We start from the raw sequence: 22024 nt of genomic DNA, 5'->3' as shown, positions 1-22024 counted from the left end.
AAACTTTTAAAAGGGGGTTGGAGGACAAAAACGTGGTTCAAGAGGTTAAAAGGTTTAAACAGGACAGTTGTAAGCGGTTTAAGGAGGTTAAATTATTAAACGGGCGGTAAATGTGTTTAAAAGAGGTTAGGAGAGAGACTGTGAGCTCGGTGAGAAAGAGATGGGTTTCAAAAGGAACCACAGTGGGAGAGTTTGGAGAAAGACAGTCTCTCAAAAAAATGGGTTTAAAAAGGGGCCAAAATGACTTAAATAGTCGGGTTTAAAAATGAGGTTTAAAAGGGATTAAAAGGGGTTTAATGAAGTTTCAAATGATAAGTTAAAGTGGATTTAATAAGGGGGGATAAAAGTGGTATAAAAAGGAGGTTTAAAAAGAGGGTTCAGGGGGCCGATTGAACCTTGTCTTATTTGCGATTCGATATATTAATTCTGGACCAGTGTGCGATGCTCATTTTCTCTCGTGCTCTGTCTGAGTTTGTGTCACACCTTTACTCTGTTTCTGTTTAATTCTCTCCCCCTCTGTCTCTCCAACTCTCTCATCTATCCCGCTCTATTTCTCACCACTTCTTGCACTGTGTGTCTCTCTCTCTCCCTCTCACTTTGGTACGGTCTTTCCCCTCACTCTTTGCCGAGGAGGGAATGCCATCGCCTGGTCCATTCCCACCAATCCAGTCATCGTCAGAGAATCAACTGCAATGGCTTCTCTTCCCGCTCCCGCACCTTTACCCCCGGAATCCCGCATTGCTCTCTCCTTGGCCCCCGCCTATTTCTCCTCCACATGCTGCGCCTCACCGAGATCATCCGAAAACACAACGTCAGGTTCCAGACGGCCTGTGGCGATCCAGCGCTGGTCGGGATGTCGCTTTTTGATCCTTCGATGTCGGCTGTTCCTCTCATTGTGAAGTAGACTTCACCCAGCGCTGGATTGTTCACACTCCAATATTGAACGTTAGCTCCGATCAGACCGTCGTGAGTCAGCTTAGTTTCACACCACTGATGATGTGTTGTTGAAAAAGCAATCCTGCTCAGTCCGGGAGGAACCAGTTCAGGCTGCTGACGAGACCCAGCTCCACATCCCCACCACCTCTCCCGACCCCTCCATTGCCTCTAATTTGTCAGGCTGCTTCTCCGTCATCCAGTATTGGATGAAAAGAAATTTCCTCTAATTAAACGTTGGGAAAACCGAAGCCGTTGTGTTCGGTCCCTGCCACGAACTCCATTCCCTGGACACTGACTCCATCCCTCTCCCTGGCCAATGTGTGAGGCTGAACCACACCGTTCACAATCTGAGCTCCCTATTTGACTCTGAGATGAACTTCTGACCCCATATCCTCTCCGTCACCAAGACCGCCTACTTCAACCTCCTTAACATCGCCCATCTCAACCCCTGTCTCAGCTCATCTGCTGCTGAAACCATCATCCATGCCTTTGTTACCTCCAGACTCAACTACTTCAATGCTCTCCCGGCCGGCCTCCACCCTTGCACCCTCTGCAAACTTGAGCTCATCCAAAACTCTGTTGCCGTAATTCTCACTCGAATCAAGTCCCGTTTTCCCATCACCCCTCTGTGTTCGCTGATGTACATTCGCTCCCGATTCAGCAACCCCTCATTTTTAAATTTTCATCCTTGCCTTCAAATCCATTTACGGCCTCGCCCCACCTTATCTCTGTAACCTCCACCAGCCAGACAACCCTTCGAGATCTCTGCGCCCTTCCAATTCTGGCCTCTTGCCTTCCCCCGCTTTTCATCGCCCCACCAAGGCGGCCATGCCTTCAGCTGCCTGATCTCTGAAGTGCCCTCGCTAAACCTTTCAGCCTCTCAACCTTCCTTTCCCCCTTTAAAACGCTCCTTAAAACTTACCTCTTCACGATTAATTTGGTCACTTGTCCTAATATTTCCTTCGGCGGCTCGGTGTCAAATTTTGTTTGATAATCGCTCCTGTGAAACGCATTAGGACGTTTAACAACGTTAAAGGCGCTGTATAAATGGGAGTTGTTGTTGTTAATATTCACCTATGTCCCTGTCAGGGTGTTAATATTGCTGATATCAGCGGGAGTGTTTTACAGTTCACAGGGTGTCTCTGGCCTTGGGCAATGAAGCACAGAGTGTCTCAGTGAGAGTGTTAATATTAACCTCTGTAATCTATCGGTGTGTTAATATTCATGAGTCATTGGGATTATGTTCGTGTTTACAGGAAGTCTCTGGCAGTGTTTTGGTTGTTACAGGGTGTCTGTTCATCAACGGTAATATTTGCAGGAAGCGTCTGTCAGTTTGTTAACATATCCTGGCAATGTATTAGTATGGAAAGATGTCAGTATTTTCGTACTTGCTGCGTGTATCTGTGAGACTTGTTAATGTTTACAGAGTTTTTCCTTGAATCTGTTAATGTTTACAGTATTTCTGTGATTATATTAATATTTACAGGTCTTTCAGTGAGTATGTTATTATTTACAACTAGTTTCTGTGAATCTGTTCTTTACAGGTTGTATCTGTGAGACGGTTATTATTTACAGGAAGTTTCTGTGAGTGCATTAATGCTTATAAGGTCTTTCTGTGACACTTGATATTTACAGGGTGCTTCTGTGGGACAGTTAATATTTTTAGGGTGTTTCTTTGAAACTGTTAATGTTTCCAGGTGGTTTCTGTGAATGTTAATATTTACAGGGTGTTTCTGAGAATGTTAATATTTATATGGTGTTTCTGTGAAACTTTTAATGATTACATGTTGTTTCTGTGAATGTTAATATTTACAGGGTGTTTCTCTGAGACGGAATTTATTTACAGGGCCATTCTGTGCGACTGTGAAAGTTCACAGCGTGTTTCCTTGAGTCTGTTAATGTTTACCGGGTGTTTCTTGTAAATGTTCACTTGTTGTCTATTTAATTTGGCTGATATTCAAAGGAGTCTTCCGTCATGTTACTGAACATTTAATTGATAATTTCCTTCAATAATTTAAAACACCTTCCACCGATTGGACAGACCCACAATGTCTCGACAGGAAGCAGTAGTGAAATTCCCGGCCCCATTCAAGAGCCACCGCAGGGACCTCAGAGGTTGTGATCGTCCGCAAACTTCCATTCAAATTGGGAACCGATGATCGCATTTTGGACTGGTTCAGTGTCACAGCCGATTGACCCCAATATCTCGATATCACAGAACACCGTGGCGGAGCGGGTCGGACAGAATATTAAAGAGGATTGAGTTCTGATGCTGGGAATTGTTCTGTTCTGCTCATCATTTAATGATTTTAACAACTAGAGAAAAGGGATATTTAAGCATTTTCTTCAACTGCTCTCTGAATTTAGTCTGGGTCACAGCATAAATACAAGTGTTTGTGCAGCAACTCAGGAGCTGGAGCATGAATCCCAGTTCCATTGGAGCGATAGGCGGAATTACAGTCGCACCGACGAAATCCAACACCCGCATCCATATAGAATACAACATAAACATCGCCCATAACAGAATGAAATTCCGCGAGATGACGAACAGTAAAATAATGGACTTCCTTCGACTCGTAATTTCTGGGTCACTGGGACTCTCTTCACTGCTGTGGTCCCGGAGTCTCCTGCGGGCTCTGTTGGCCACTACAATGTGTCTGACGATTAAAACATTGAGCAGCAGAATCAGAACAAATGGGACCCCCGGGTTTAGAATATAATGAAGGAGTTCGATTGCTCCCCACACCCGGGAATCTTGAACACGACCGTCTACAGCACAAAACCAGGGAAGGTTGCCAAGAGCATACCCACACGATAACATAAAGTACCAGGTGGTGTCCTTTAAACAGCTCAGCACAGTCACTGTTCCCAGAATCACAGCCGCCGTTTTCTCGGTGCAATATTTAGTTTTCAGTTTCTGGCAACAAATGGCCACAAATCGATCAAAGGTGAAAGTGACGGTGAACCAGACAGAACAGTCTGTCGCTGCATAAAAGCAGGACGGCGTGGATATTACACACGGGGATGTCGTACAGGAAAATAAATTGTTCGAAATAAACAATCGGAATCTGTCTCAATATCAGATCGATGAAAACGACTAGGAGATCCACCGCTGCCATGGCCACCAGGTAGCGAGTGACACATTTGGAGAGACCGCACTTTCCTTGGGATAGGATCACAATCGTCACTAAGTTAACTGTAAGGAAGGGAAATAAACAGGGAAATTATACATCAGGCTGGGAGCAAAAGCAGCAGTTTGTTGGAGTTCGGGGTGAAATTTGCTGCTTTTTTACTGCATCCAGTGATGGATCTGATTATTATACTTGTGATACGGCTTTCTACTGGAGACAGAGTTTAAATATAATAATAGTGATTGGACTGGGAAATAGAGAATCAAACAGGGATTTCTGCTGGAATCAGGAGTGGATTGAGAATTAAATAAAAGAACGGGATTAAATTACACATGAAAGATAATAGGTTTCCAATGAATTAGATCCCCCTCTAAATATTGGTAGAGCCTTTGATCCACGTATAAATATTAATACAATCCGTGGTTCCAAAGTAAATATTGTCATAACCTGTGGACCCACTTTTTAATCAAGGGATATGTGGAAAAAGTGGGAACAGGGGACTTAGTTGGACGATCAGCGGCGATTATTTTGAATGGCGGAGCAGGCCCGAAGGACCGAATGGCCGACTCTTGCTCCTATTTTCTATGTTTTTGTGTTTCTATGTACCGTCCCTTCAACTCTTGTAGGTAAGGCAACAGATTCTAGGCGCCCCTATCAACATTTGGGAAGTCCATAGATCCAACTTTCAATATTCCTACAGTCTCCGGATCCCGTGTTAATGTGGTATAATCCCTGAAACCCCTGAAAATTTGGTACAGTCACTAAATCCCCCATTAATGTTGATCTTTTCATTCAGTCTCCAGACCGTGTCAGTCTAGACAAGGGTCGGTGGACAGTGTCAGTATTTCATACAGTAAAATAATCTTAGAGCACACAAGGAGGACACTCGGCCCACCGTACCCGTGCCGGCTCTTTGAAAGAGTTATCCAATTATTCCCACTCCCCTGCCCTTTCCCTATAGCCCTGAAAATATTTCCTTTTCAAGTATATATCCAAATACCTTTTGAAAGCAACTGTTAAATCTTCTTCCACCACCTTTCAGACAACGCATTCCAGATCATAACAACTCGCTGCATGAAAAAAAAAATCTCCTCATCTCCCCCTGCTTCATTTCCCAATGATCTTAAATCCGTTCCTTTGGTTACCGATCCTCCTGCCAGTGGATACAGTTTCTACTTGTTTACTCTCTCAAAACCACTCATTATTTTGAAGGCCTTTATTAAATCTCCCCATGGCTTTTTCTGCTCTAAGTGAACAATTCCAGCTTCACTAGTCTCTCCACATAATGAAACCCTTCATCCCTGCTGCCATTTTAGCCAATGGCCTCTGCACTCTTTCTTTGTCGAACTTTCTAAAGTATGGTTACCAGAATTGGGCACAACACTCCAGCTGAGGCCGAACGAAACAGTGCCAGAGCTTGTACATATTCAGGCAGACGCCAGAATGTGTCAGTGTTTACATGGGTGGGTGAGTCAATATTTACAGGGTTACCAGGGTGCGTGCCCATTCAGGCAAAGCCCGAGTGCGTTGGTAAGTACAGGTTCTATAACAATAAGTCAATGCGAATCTGGAACAAAGGACCAGGAGTGGGCCATTAAGCCGCTCGAGTCTGTTCACCATCCAATAAGATCATGGCTGATCGACATCTCAACTCCTTTACCGCCCTTTTGATCCATATAATTTGTTAATAAACACAAAACTATCGATTTCAGTCTCGAAAATGTGAATTGACCCAATACACACAGCCATTTGGGGAAGAGTGTTCAAGGTTTCCACTACCCGTTGGGTCAAAAAGTGCCTCCTGATTTCGCTCCGAAATGGAATAATTTGCCCGCTACTTTTGGATTCCACCAGAATAGAAAGCATTTGTCGGTATCTACCCGATTCAATCCATTTATGACTTTAAACACGTCGATTAGATAACTTCTCAGATTTTAAACTAACGGGAATACAAACAAAGTTTATGCATCCCACAAGTACTGACTCGCACAAAGGAACATCCAGTAAAGAGTGAGAATCATTTGAGAATAACGTATAATTACTGACACACAAATAGAAAGATCCAGCAAATACTGACACTAATTTAGAAACAACCTGTAAATACTGACACTCAACCAGGAACATCCTGTAAATACTGACACTCAACCAGGAACATCCTGTAAATACTGACACTCAACCAGGAACATCCTGTAAATAGTCACACTCAACCAGGAACATCCTGTAAATACTGACACTCAACCAGGAACATCCTGTAAATACTGACACTCAACCAGGAACATCCTGTAAATACTGACACTCAACCAGGAACATCCTGTAAATACTGACACTCACCCAGGAACATCCTGTAAATACTGATACTCAACCAGGAACATCCTGTAAATACTGACACTCAACCAGGAACATCCTGTAAATACTAACACTCAACCAGGAACATCCTATAAATACTGACACTCAACCAGGAATATCCTGAAAAAACTGAGTTCACCCAGGAAGATCCTCTCAATACTGACATTCACTCAGGAACAATCGATAAATACTGACACTCACCTAGTAACATCCTGTAATTACTGACACTCACCTAGTAACATCCTGTAATTACTGACACTCACCAAGGAAAATCGTCTAAATACTGACACTCACCGAGGAACAATCTATAAATACTGACACTCACCAAGTGACATCCTGTAAATACAGATACTCAGCAAGGAACATTCTGTAAATACTGACAGTCGAACAGGAAATTCCTGCAAATACTCACACACAAACAGGAATATTCTGTAAATATTGACACTCACCCAGGACCGTGCTGTAAATACAGACAGTCAACGAGGAACATTCTGTAATTAATGTGACTCACCTAGGAAAAGACTGCATATCCTGACATTCAACCAGGCAATCTGTAAATACTGGCACTCACCTAGGAACATCCTGTAAACCCTGACACTCAACCAGGACCATGCTGTAAATACAAACACTCAAACTGGAACATTCTGTAAATTGTGACACACACTGAGGGACATCCTGCGAATATTAACAGACACTCGGGAACATCCTGTAAATACTGACGCAATCAGGAACATCATGTAAATACTGACACTCACCCAGGAACATCCTGTAAATAATGACAATCAAACAGTAACATCATGTAAATACTGACATTCACTCAGCAACATCCTGTAATTACTGAAAATCAGTGAGGAACATTCTGTCAATACTGACACATTCAAGAATAACCTGTAAATACTGACTCTCACTCAGGAACGAACTGTAAATACTGACAATCACCCAGGATCGTTCCGTACATACTGACAATCACTCGGGAACATAGTGGAAATACTGAGACCTACCCAGGAACATCGTATAAAGAAGGAATCTCGCCGAGGAGCATCCTGTAAATACTGACACTAATTCAGCAACAGCCTGTAAATACTGACACTCATTTAGGATCATCCTGTAAATACTGACACTCAAGCGGGATCTTCCTGAAAATACTGACACACACTCAGGAACAGCCTGTAATTACGAACACACACTCAGGACTTTCCTGAAAATACTGACACACACTCAGGAACATCCTGTAATTACGGACATGCACTCAGGACTTTCCTGTAAATACTGACACTCACTCAGCGACATCGTGTAAATAAAGACACTCATTCAGGAACATCCTCTAAACACTGACACTCACTCAGAAAAATCCTGTAAAAACTGACACATATTCAGGATCATCCTGTAAATACTCACGCACTCAGGAACATCCTGTAAATACTGACCCTCACTCGGGAACATTCTGTAAAAACTGACATTCACTCGGCAACATCCTATAAATACTGACACTCACACAAGAATATTCTGTAAATACTGACACTCACTCAAGAACTTCCTGTGAATACTGACACTCACCTAGGAACATCCTGCAAATACTGACACTCACCCAGGAACATATTGTAAATACTGACACTCACCCAGGAACATATTGTAAATACTGACACTCACCCAGGAACATCCTGTAAATACTGACACTCACCCAGGAACATACTGTAAATACTGACACTCACCCAGGAACATATTGTAAATACTGACACTCACCCAGGAACATCCTGCAAATACTGACACTCACCCAGGAACATCCTGCAAATACTGACACTCACCCAGGAACATCCTGTAAATACTGACACTCACCCAGGAACATATTGTAAATACTGACACTCGCCCAGGAACATATTGTAAATACTGACACTCGCCCAGGAACATATTGTAAATACTGACACTCGCCCAGGAACATATTGTAAATACTGACACTCACCCAGGAACATATTGTAAATACTGACACTCGCCCAGGAACATATTGTAAATACTGACACTCGCCCAGGAACATCCTGTAAATACTGACACTCGCCCAGGAACATCCTGTAAATACTGACACTCGCACAGGAACATCGCCTAAATACTGACACTCAACCAGGAACAACCTATAAATACTGACACTCACCCAGGAACATCCTGGAAATACTGACACTCACCGAGTAACAACCTGTAAACTAACACTCTCCCAGGAACATCATCTAAATGCTGACACTCAACTAGGAACAACCTATAAATACTGACACTCACCCAGGAACATCGTCTAAATACTGACACTCAACTAGGAACAACCGATAAATACTGACACTCACTCGGGAACAACCTGTAAATACTGACACTCACTCAGGAGTATCCTGTAAATACTGACACTCACTCAGGAACATCCTGTAAATACTGACACTCACTCAGGAGTATCCTGTAAATACTGACATTCACTCAGGAACATCGTTTAAACACTGACAATCAAGCAGGAACATCCTGTAATTACTCACACTCACTGAGGAACATCTGGTAAATACTGGCACTCACTCAGGAACATCGTTTCAATACTCACAATCACTCAGGAACATTCCTGGAAATGCAGACACTCACTCAGGAACATCCTGTAAATATTGAAACTCACTCAGGAACATCCTGTAAATATTGAAACTCACTCAGGAACATGCTGTAAATATTGAAACTCACTCAAGAACATCCGGTAAATAATGACACTCACTCAGGATTATCCGGTAAATACTGACATTCACTCAGAAACATCCTGTAAATAAAGATACTCACCAGGTACAGCCAGCAAATAATGACAGTCACTCAAGAACATCCTGTAAATACTTACACTCACCTGGTATATCGTGTAGATAAAACATCACGCAGGAACATCCTGTAAATATTGACGCTCACCTGGTACATCATGTAAATACTGACACTCACCAAGGAACATCCTGTAAATTCTGACACTCACTCAGGAAGATTCTGTAAATAATCACACTCACCGAGGAACAACCTGTAAACACTGACACTCATTCAGGAACATCCTGTAAACACTGATACTCACTCAGTAACACCTGTAAACACTGACACTCATTCAGGAACATCCTGTAAATACTGATACTCACTCAGTAACACCTGTAAATACTGACACTCACTCAGTAACAGCTGTAAATGCTGACACTCACTCAGTAACACCTGTAAATACTGACACTCACTCAGGAACACCTGTAAATACTACACTCACTCAGTAACAGCTGTAAATGCTGACACTCACTCAGTAACACCTGTAAATACTGACACTCACTCAGGAACATCCTGTCAATACCGATACTCACGCAGAAACAGTCAGTAAATACCAACATTCACCCAGGAACAACCTATAAATACTGACACTCATACAAGTGCATTCAGTTAATACTGACACTTTCACGGGAAAAAAAACCCTGTAAATTCTGACACTCACCCAGGAACAACCTGTAAATCCTGACACTCACTTACGAACAATCTATAAATACTGACACTTACCGAGTAACATCCTGTAAATACTGACACTCACCCAGGAATTTCGTCTAAATACTGACACTCACGTCGGAACAACCTATAAATACTGACACTCACCTCGGAACAAACTGTAAATACTGACACTCACTTGGGAACATCCGGTAAATAATGACACTCACTCAGGATTATCCTGTAAATCCTGAAATTCACTTAAGATCATCCTTTAAATACTGACACTCACTAAGGAGTTTTCTGTAAATACTGACACTCACTCAGGAGAATCCTGTAAATACTGGACATTCACTCAGAAACATCCTGTAAAGACAGACACTCACCAGGTGTATCCAGTAAATACTGACACTCATTCAAGAGCATCCTGTAAATACTGACACTCACTCAAGAGCATCCTGTAAACACTGACATTCACTCAGGATCGTCAAGTAAATACTGACACTCAATCAGGAACATACTGTAAATATCGACATTCACTCCGGATCAACCTGTAAATACTGACAGTCACTCCGGAACGCCGTGTAAATATTGAAACTCACTCAGGAACGTCCTGTAAGTACTGACAGTCACTCCGGAACTTTCAATAAATACTGACACTCAGGAGCATCCTGTAAATACTGGCACTCACGCACGAACCTCCTGTAAATACAGGACTCACAGAGGAATATTCCGTCAACACTGACATTCACTCAGAAACATCCTATAAATACCGACATCACTCAGGATCGTCCTGTAAATACTGACACTCAATCAGGAACATACTGTAAATAATGATCCTCGCCCAGGAACATCCGATAAATACTGACACTCACCTGGTACATCCTGTAAATACTGACACTCACTCATGAACATCCTGTAAATACTGACACTCACTCATGAACATCCTGTGAATTCTGACACTCACACAGGAACATCCTGCAACACAGAAATGCACTCATGGACAACCTGCAAATACTGATACTGACTCAAGGGCTTTTCTGTAAATACTCTCACTCAATCGGGACGTCCGGTTAATACAGACGCTCATCCTGGAACATCGTTAAATACTGACAGTCGTAAGGATCATAGAGCAAATTACGACACTGAACCAGGAACATCCTGTCATTACTGAGAATCACCCAGGAACGTCCTGTGAATATAGACACTCACTCAGGAACATCCTGTAAATAAAGACACTCAATCTGGAACATCCTGTAAATACTGACATTCGCCCAGTGTCATCATCTAAATAAAGACGCTCACCCAGGAACATGCCGTAAATACAAACATCACGCAGGAAGGTCCTGTAAGTACTCGCACTCACACAGGAAGATCCTGCAAATATAGAAACTCATTCAGGAAAAAAAGCAGCAAATACTGACATTGACCAAGGAATAATCCGTAAATAATGACGCTCACTCAGGAACATCCTGTAAACGCTGACAATGACCCAGGGATAATCTGTAAATACAGACATACACTCTGGAACATCCTGTAAAATACTGACACTCACTCAGTAACACCTGTAAATACTGACACTCACTCAGTAACACCTGTAAATACTGACACTCACTCAGTAACACCTGTAAATACTGACACTCACTCAGGAACATCCTGTAAATACTGACACTCACTCAGGAACATCCTGTAAATACTGACACTCACTCAGGAACATCCTGTCAATACTGATACTCACGCAGAAACAGTCAGTAAATACCGACATTCACCCAGGAACATCCTATAAATACTGACACTCACTCAGGAACACCTGTAAATACTGACACTCACTCAGTAACACCTGTAAATACTGACACTCACTCAGGAACATCCTGTCAATACTGATACTCACGCAGAAACAGTCAGTAAATACCGACATTCACCCAGGAACATCCTATAAATACTGACACTCATACAAGTGCATTCAGTTAATACTGACACTCTCTCGGGAACAAAAAAAACCCTGTAAATTCTGACACTCACCCAGGAACAACCTGTAAATCCTGCCACTCACCCTCGAACAATCTATAAATACTGACACTCACCTAGTAACATCCTGTAAATACTGACACTCACCCAGGAACATCGACTGGATACTGACACTCACCTCGGAACATCCTGTAAATACTGACACTCACTCAGGAACATCCTGTAAATACTGACACTCACCACGGAACATCCTGTAAATACTGACACTCATTCAGGAACATCCTGTAAATACTGACACTCATTCAGGAACATCCTGTAAATACTGATACTCAAGCAGAAACATTCTGTAAATACCGACATTCACCCAGGAACATCCTGTAAATGCTGAAACTTATACAAGTAAATTCAGTTAATACTGACACTCTCTCGGGAAATAAAAACCTGGAAATTCTGACACTCACCCAGGAACAACCCGTAAATACTGACAATAACACAGGAATGATCTGTAAATACTGACACTCACACAGGTACATCCTGTCAATACTGACAGTCACCCCGGAACATCATGTAAATACTGACACACACTCAGGAAACTCCTTCAAATCCTCACACTCACACAGCAACACTCTGTACTGTTGGCACTTACCCAGGAACATTCTCTAAATACTGATGCTCACTCAGGAACATGCTGTAAATATTGACACTCACTCAGGAATATCCTCTAAATATGGACATCCTCATAGCTACATCCTGTGAATAGTAATAATCCATACGGTACTTCCTGTAATCACTGAGACTCATGCAGCAAAATCCAGTGAATAACATGAATCGCATACCGACATGTTTTAATTACTGGCACTCATGCAGGAACATTCTTCAAATACTGAACTTTACGATAGAACATCCTGTAAATACTGATACTCACTGAGAAACATCCTATAAATCCGTGAACTCGCCTGCGAACATCCTACGAATAATGTGACGCAACTCGCAACATGTTGTATACAATGACATACTGCCAGACACTGTGTATATAGTGACATATTCCCAGACCCTGTCTATATAGTGACATAATCCCAGACCCTGTGCATATACTGACATACTCCCAGACCCCGTGTATATACTGACATACTCCCAGACCCGGGCTACATAGTGACATTCTCCTAGACCCGGTCTATATAGTGACATACTCCCAGACCCGGTCTATATAGTGACATACTCCCAGACCCGGTCTATATAGTGACATACTCCCAGACCCTGTGTATATACTGACATACTCCCAGACACTGTGTATATAGTGACATACTCCCAGACCCTTTGTATATAGCGACATACTCCCAGACCCGGTGTATATAGTGACATACTCCCAGACCCGGTGTATATAGTGACATACTCCCAGACCCGGTGTATATAGTGACATACTCCCAGACCGAGTGTATATAGTGACATACTCCCTGACCCGGTGTATATAGTGACATACTTCCAGTACTATTTATTAATAATGACATTCTCCGAGGATTCTATGGCATCTCTGAGAGACTCCAAGGTTCAGAACTTGATTGTTAACATTCCCGGGGATTCCCTGTGAATCCTGTCTTACTGTACGAACCCCTGTAAACGCTCAACCACTCCCAAACATTCTGTAAATACTGACAACTAAAATTACACTTCCTGTGAATATTGACACAATACCAGGGATTATATATCAATATTGACATTCTGTCCGGGACCCACTTTAAATACTAACACACCCCAACGGCCCGCTTAAAACAACATCACACTCAGGCTCCCGATCATACAGCTAAACTCCCAGGGACCCATGTTGCATTAAATCTCACACCCAGAAGACCTGCGGAAACACATCTCCCATCCTCGAAACCCCATATAATAATAGAGGCGATGCAGGAGACCCTGCAATTATATCTTCCATCACGGAAAACCCCATATCGATCTAACGACTTACCAGGAGACTCCGTAATTATATCTTCCATCCCGGAAACACCATATCTCTATCGAGACTTACCAAGAGACCCTCTGATTAAAAATTCCATCCCGAAAAAACCCATATAGATTTAGAGACTTACCAGGAGACCCTGTAATTATATTTTCTATCCCGGAAACCCCATATGGGTATAAATTCTTACCGGGAGACCCCGCAATTATGTCGCCCTTCCCAGAAACCCCATATCGATATGGAGACTTACCAGGAGACCCAGTAATTTCTCTTCTATCCCAGAAACCCTATATCGATATAGAAACTTACCAGGAGACCATGTAATTACATTTACCATCCCAGAAGATCCATATAAATTACAGAGAATTAGCAGGAGTTCCCGTAATTACATCTCCCATCCAAGAAAACCCATATAGATAAAGGGACATGCCAGTAGATATCGGAATTACATCTCCCATTCTGGAACCCTACATAGATATATAGACTTAGCAGGAAACCTCCGCAATTACATCAACCATCCCAGAGACCGCTTAAAGATATAAAGACTTAAGAAGAGTGCCCGTAATTAGATCACCCATCCCGGAAACCCCACATCGATATCAAGACTTATCAGGAGACGCCTGTAATTGCATCTAACACCCCAGAAACCCCACATAGATATTCAGAATTAGCAGCAGAATCCCGTCATTTTATCTCGCATTCCAGAAACCCCATAGAGGTGCAGAGTCTTACGAGGTGACCCAAAAATTAGATCGCCCGTCCCGGAAAACCCATATTGATATAGAGACTTACGTGGAGTCCCCGTAATTACATCCCCCATCAGGGAAAACCCATACAAATATAGGGACAGAGCACTAAATCCTGTAATTATAACTCCCATCCCTGATACCCCATACAGATTTAGAGACATCCAAGGAGACCCAGTTTCCATCCTGGAAACCATATACAGATGTAAACTTACCAGGGGATCCCTTAATTGCATTTCGAATCCTGGAAACCCCATATAGATATAATTTCTCAGCAGAAGACCTCCGTAATTATATCTCCCATCGGAGAAACCCCAGATAGATATAGAGACTGAAGAGGACAGCCCAGAATTACATCTCCCATCCCGGAAAAATCATTTAGCGATGGAGACTGAGAAGGAAAACCCGTAATTACCTCACATCCTGGAAACCGATATAGATATAGAGGTTTCCGAGGAAACCCCGTAATTACATCTCCGATCCCGACAACCCCATCTGGATATAGAGACTTACCAGGAGAACACGTATTATATATCGCATCCTGGAAACACATGTAGATATAGAGACTTACCAGGAGACCTCGTAATTACATCTCGCATCCTGGAAGCACATGTAGATATCGGACTTACCAAGAGACCCCGTAATTACATCTCGCATCCTGGAAACACATGTAGATATAGAAACTGACCAGGAGACACCGTAATTACATATCGCATCCTGGAAACACATGTAGATATAGAAACTGACCAGGAGACACCGTAATTACATATCGCATCCTGGAAACACATGTAGATATAGAAACTGACCAGGAGACACCGTAATTACATCTCGCATCCTGGAAACACATGAAGATATAAAGATTTACCAGGAGACCCCGCAATTACATCTCCTTCCCAGAGATCGCATATAGATATAGAAACTTACCAGCAAACATCGTCGTTACACCTTGCGTCCCGAATCCCCCATATATACATACATGCTTAGCAGGAGCTCCAGGAGAAGTGAAGATGAGGCAGTGAATTACGAGAACAGTAATGCAGTGAAAGGTAGCTTACAAAACTAACAGCTGGACATAGAGCCTTATCAACAATAGCATCATCAGCGGGTAGTAGACAGGAAACGGGAAGAGCAGTATCACAGTGAAACACGTGTTCTAGAATTAATAGCTGATATAGAAGTTAACAGGGACACCAACAGCAGCGAGGAGGGGATTGTAATTTGCAAGAACAGTAATACAGTGAAACATGACTTGGAGAATTAATAAGCTGGATATTGGATATAGAGGATTACCAGGGACACCAATGGAAGCGAGGAGGGAATTATAAATGACATGAATAATAAAACAGTGAAACCTGTTTTATCGAGTTAATGGGTGAATATGGAGACTAACCCGGAACACTAACTGCAGAAAGGACGGGATGGTAACTCACAAGAAATGTAATACAGTGAAACGTGGGACATATAAATAATAGTTCGATATAGAACTCACCAGGAACACCAAAATCAGCGAATTTGAAGAAATAAATGAGAGGAACAGGCGTACAGTTAATCGTGGATTATAGAATCGATAGTTTGATATAGAGACTTACCAGGCGCAGCAACAACAGCAAGGAAGGGGAAGTAAATGAGAAGAACAGTAATAAAGTTAAACATGGTTTAGGGAATTAATTATATCGAATATTACCAGGGACACCTGCAACAGCGAGGATGGGATAGTAAATCTTTTGAATAATCCGAAGTGCCAAATATATCCGAACAGCTAATCTTAGTCTATCATAATTTGCAGAAAGATAATCAAACTACCAGGAGAAACTCCTGCCCATTGTTGTAACATTCCAATCGATTGTAACCAGATTATGACCCATTGTTGTAACGTTCCAATCGATTGTCCTCAGATTATGGCCCATTCTTGTCACTTTCCAATTTATTGTTCTCTGATTCAGACGCTTTCTCCCACTCTCTGTCGAGCCGCTGATCCCTGTTAAGGCCGGAGGTGGTACTTCACCTGACAATATGGGATAACACATTGCAAGGAGCTCCTTATTTATAGCAAAGGGAAACTCTCCAGTGAAACAATTAGGGCCGTGGAGGCTGATTGAAGTACAGTCACTGAATAAACAGGTTCATTTAACGACTTTCAACCCAATACATTTTATATCACAACATATATTTATCCAAATATTTCACAGTTGTAAATCTAAAAGCTCAGCACATTATATAAATTAATATTTGGAGGAACAGAAACTATGAGACCCGCAATCTGATAGCATCGGTGTGAAGCGACAGCAGCTTCAATTACAGATTGCAGATTATTTCTGAACGTGATTTATTAATTAATTTCAGTTAGTTTCTACCCATTTCTAAAGGATTGGGTTTACACTCAGAGATAGAAACTGAATCATTTACTAGTCAGCTTGAAGACCACCCTGCCAATATTGGTGTAATCTCTGGATAACCCGTCAATATTGTTAAGTCAATGGATTATCTTGGAAATATTGGTACAGTCTCTGAGTTTACCTTTCAGTAACGGTACAATTTTTGGATTGTACTGTATATATTCGCACAGTCTATGGGTTTCCCTGTAAATATTCCTACATACAACGATAAAGGCTCTGGATAATTCTAAAATTATTGGGCCATCTCATGATTTCCCATTATTATTGAAACATCTTTGGATACTCCCCATGAATATTGGCACCAACTCTGCATCATTCTCCAAATACTAACAGTTTCTGGATCCCATGTAAATATTACTCCAGTCTCTTCACGTCCAGTAAAGTTTAGTGCAGTCTATGGATCTACTTGTAAATATTGGTATATTGTCTGGATCGCTTTGCAACCGTTGTAGAGTGTGTGAATCCCCTTAAATAAGAGTTTTGCCTTACCCTCTCATAAGTTAGTAGCAAGAACACGTAGCCTTTGTAAATATTGGTAGAATCTCTAAGTTTTCTAGTGTTATATTTAAACACTAACTACACCCGTTCTCAATATTTGTGCGTTCCTTTGAATGACCAACATTTTTGGTTTACTGAGTCAGGCTGGTAAAATTGGGAAAATAAAATGCAGATTTAAAGAGGATTTACAGAAAGAACTAAAGTGGAAGAGAGGAGAATTCGGGGATGAAGAGGAGAGGGGAATGTAAATGACATATGTAATGTTCCAAACGTGGGTGGAGCCACGGGGGTGAAGGAAAAATGAGGAGAGAGGAACAGCATCGTCCAGATGTACAATAAACCTCTTTCTATACGAACACAGAAATCTTCAGAGTAGGGTCTGTGTTCAGAATGAGGTTTGTGTTCAGAGTGGGGTCTGTGTTCTGAGTGGTGAGAGTGTTCAGAGTGGGGTGTATGTGTTCAGAGTGGGGTGTATGTGTTCAGAGTGTTGTCTGTGTTCAGAGTGTTGTCTGTGTTCAGAGTGGTGTCTTTATTCTGAGAGGAGTCTGTGTTCAGTGTCGGATCTGTGTTCATTGTCAGGCTTTGTTTTTAAATTGACACCTCAGACTAATTTATAAAGGGTTCATCAGCTTGCATTATGTGAGAGAAAGTGCGTCTTAAAGAGATAGATGGAGGCAAAGCTCTCTGAAGAACTTGGTTTTAAAACAGGTTTTGAAGGCACTTGTTGATACCTTAGAGCCACCTTACAATTCAGGACATATTAAAGGACATCTTTACATTAATGGCACTAAATATTTTTAGGCCTGAACTCCGCCCAATACTTTTATCTCAGCTATTTAAGCACCAGGATTGAATGTTCGTAGTGATCCCCTCATGTGACACAGGGCGGTGTCTTATAGTTTGTTCTGGATACAATTTTGTGAGAATTGCGCCTTCAACGAAACAGAATTCCTCCTTCCCCCTGAGCAATCTCGATATATTCTGTCGATGAGGTGGCTTTGTTGCTAGGAACCAGATTAAGGAATTAATTTAAAAACTGAACAAAGTGTCATATTTACAGAGAAAAGCAACTAAAATGGTGGAAATAACAATCAGATTGACAGCATACTCAGAGAAAGAAATAAAATGGAGGAGAGGAAGGTTCGATGAAGAAGAGGAGGGGGAAATCTAAAGGACATAAGTAATGATACAAAGCGGGGTGAAGCCACGGGGGATGAAGGAGAAATGAGGGGAGAGGAAGAGCACCGTCCAGATGTACAAAAAAGTTGCCTGTACACTAACAAAGACATCTTCAGAATGGAGTCTGTGTTCAGAGAGGTGTCTCTGTTCAGATTATGGCCCTAATGCAGTGGTGGTCGGTATTCAGTGTGAGGCTTTGTTCATGAATAGATACCTCAGATTACTTTATAAAGAATTCGATTGCACGCAGAATGTGGGAGAGAGAGAGAGAGAGAGCGGGTTAAAGAGAAAATGGAGGAAAAGCCTTTTGAAGAAATAGGCTTCCTTTTGCGTCCACATGATCGGAACCTCAGAGCAACGCTGCCAATTCAGGGAATGATTAAGAACACCGGCTGTGATAGCTACATTGATTACACCGTCTCCCACCCCGCTTCCTGCGGGCTCTGTGTTACCAGCGTGGGGACAGTTTTCAGAGTGGGGACAATGTTCAGTTTCGGTCTGTGCTCAGTGTCAGGCTTTGTAAATAGATATCGGAGATTACTTTACAAAGAATTCAACATCTCGCAAAATGTGATGCAGAGGCAGTGCGTGGTAAGGAGATAGGCGGAGAAAATAATTTTGAAGGAACAGGTATTAAACAGGTTTTAAGCATGTTTTTGAAGGCACTCGAAAGGCACCTTAGAGCAATTTTATCAATTCAGGGACTATTAAGGATATCTTTCATTACTGGAGCGAAATATCCACGGGTCTGAGCTCCACATAGCAACTTTATCTGAAACCTTTAGTCCCAGGGCTGAATGTTCTTTCGATGAGGTGGCTTTGTTGCTTGGGATGCAAAGGAAGGAATTGAATTGGAAAATGACCAAAATGTTTAAGTTACTGGGACAGGCAGGTGAAATGGGGAAATAAAAAGCAGATTTAAAGAATATTTACAGAAAGAAGTAAAGTGGAGGAGAGGTGAATTCGGGGATGAAGAGGAGCGGGGAATGTAAATGACATATGTAATGTTCAAAAGGTGGGTGGAGCCACGGGGGTGAAGGAAAAATGAGGAGAGAGGAACAGCATCGTCCAGATGTACAATAAATCTCTTTCTATACGAACATAGAAATCTTCAGAGTCGGGTCTGTGTTCAGAGTGGGTCTGTGTTCATAATTGGGTCTGTGTTCAGAGAGGGCTTTGAGTTCGGAGTTAGGTCTGTGTTCGGAGTGTGGTCTGTGTTCTGAATGTGGTCTGTGTTCTGAGTGGAATCTGCGATCCGTGTGGGGTCTATTTTCAGAATGGGGTATGTGTACAGTGTGGAGACTTTATTCAGAGTGTGTTCTGCTTCTGAGTGTCTCTGTGTTCAGAGTGGGGTCTGTGTTCAGGGTGCGGCCCTGTTCAGAGTGCGGCCCGTGTTCAGGGTGCGGCCCGGTTCAGAGTGCAGCCCATGTTCAGAGTGCGGCCCGTCTTCAGTGTGCGGCCCATGTTCAGTGTGAGGCCCGTGTTCAGGGTCCAGCCGTGTTCAGGGTCCGGCCGTGTTCAGGGTGCGGCCCTGTTTATAAATGGGTAACTCAGAGGAGTACTCGAGAGCAAAATGCTCAATTGGTGGAGGGCGAATTTCAGGGGGATGAGAACGGTTCTGCCCGGGTAAATTGGAATCAAAGAGTGGCAGGCAAAACTGTAATTGAATAATGGGTAGCCTTTCAAGTGGAGATGAATCAGGTACAGTCTAGATACATTCCCACGAGGGGGAAAGGTAGGGAAACTAAGGCCAGATCTCCCTTGATGACGAAGAAATAGTGAGTTAAATGAAGCAGGGAAAAAAGGGGGCGTATGACAGATCTCAGGTTGATAATACAAGTGAGAATCAGGCTGAATGTTAAAAGTTCAGAGTGGAAGTGGAAAAGGAAATGAGAGGGGCAAAGAGAGAATAGACTGGCAGCTAATCCGGGACGATATTAACCGTCACTTGATCAAGTGGGGATTAATTAAGGAAAGCCAGTACGGAATTGTGAAAGGACAATCGTGTTTAACGAACTTGATTGAGTTATTTGATGAGGTAACCGAGAGGTTTGATAAGGGCAATGCGGTTGATGTTGGGTATATGGACTTCCAAAAGGCGTTTGACAAAGTGTTGCATAGTAGGCTGTCATCAATGTTGAAGCCCCGTGGGATAAATGGGGAAGCAGGGATTCACTAAGTGACAGCAGAAAGAGAATAATGGTGAACGATTTTTTTTCGGACTGGAGGGCTGTACAGTGGTGTTCCCCAGTGGTCGGTACTGGGACCACAGCTTTTTTGATATATGTTAATGACTTGCACTTGGGTGTATCGGGGAGAATTTCAAAATCTGCAGATGAAACAAAAATTGGAGGTGTCGTGAACAGTGAGGAGGATAGTAATAGACTTCAAGAGGATATAGACAGCTTGGTGGAATGTGCGGACACGGGACAGTTGGAATTTAACGCAGAGAAGTGCGAAGTGATACATTTTGTTGGAAAGAACGAAGGGAGGCAGTATGAATGGAAGGGCACAATTCTAAAAGCCGATCCAGAACAGAGAGATCTGGGGGTATATGTGCACAAATCTTTCAAGGTGGCAGGGAAGGTTGAAGATGCGTTTTAAAAAGCATACGGGCTCCTGGACTTTATAAATAGAGACACAGAGTACAAAGTATGGAAGTCATGATGTACCTTCATAAAACACAGGTTCGGCCACTACTGGAGTATTGTGCCCAGTTCTGGGCACGGCACTTTAGGAAAAATGCAAAGGCCTTAAAGAGGATGCAGAAGAGATTTACTAGAATGGTTCCGTGCATCATGTTTCATTGTATTACTGTTCTGGGAATTTACCATCCCCTCCTCGCTGCTGTTTCTGCTTCTGGTCCGACTCTATATCCAGCTATTAATTGTATAACGTGTGTTTCACAAATTACTGTTCTTGTCATTTACCATTCCCTCCTCCATTCTATTGGTGTCCCTGGTAATTCTCTTTATCTCGCTATTAATTCTATAAACCATGATTCAATGTATTACTTTTCTAGTCATTTATTGTGCCCGCCTAACTGCTCTCGGTGTCACTGGAAATTCTCGATATCTAGCTATTAGTTCTTTACACCATAAGTCACTTTATTAATGTTCCAGTCATTTACTGTGCCCGCCTAACTGCTCTCGGTGTCCCTGGTAAGTTTTATATCCAGTTATTAATTATGGTGTTTAACTGTACGACTGTTCTTCCCGCTTCCTGTCTGCTCATCGCTGATGATGCTATTGTTGATCAGTCTCTATATCCAGCTATTAGTTTTTGAACTATCTTTCACTGTATTACTGTTCTCGTCGTTCATTGCCCCATCTTCACTTCTCCTGGAGTTCCTGATAAGCCTGCATGTGTTTCTGGAATTTTACGGACGTAAGATCTAATTACGATGCTTACTGG

At 42.3% G+C, this 22024-nt stretch overlaps 1 long non-coding RNA gene across 1 annotated transcript in view; it reads right to left on the bottom strand.

Moving 5' to 3' along the window:
• Positions 1 to 2487: 2487 nt before the first annotated feature.
• LOC137315160 (uncharacterized) overlaps positions 2488 to 22024 on the bottom strand; it is a 74916-nt gene continuing 55379 nt past the window's right edge. Inside the window, exon 5 of the long non-coding RNA XR_010961334.1 lies at positions 2488 to 4132. This is a non-coding gene — a long non-coding RNA (uncharacterized lncRNA). The remainder of the gene's footprint in view (positions 4133 to 22024) is intronic.

The sequence above is a fragment of the Heptranchias perlo genome, unplaced genomic scaffold, assembly GCF_035084215.1.
Source record: "Heptranchias perlo isolate sHepPer1 unplaced genomic scaffold, sHepPer1.hap1 HAP1_SCAFFOLD_54, whole genome shotgun sequence".
Classification (NCBI taxonomy): domain Eukaryota; kingdom Metazoa; phylum Chordata; class Chondrichthyes; order Hexanchiformes; family Hexanchidae; genus Heptranchias; species Heptranchias perlo.
The sequence above is the reverse complement of the archived record's forward strand: the minus strand, read 5'-3'. Positions and strand labels throughout refer to the sequence as shown.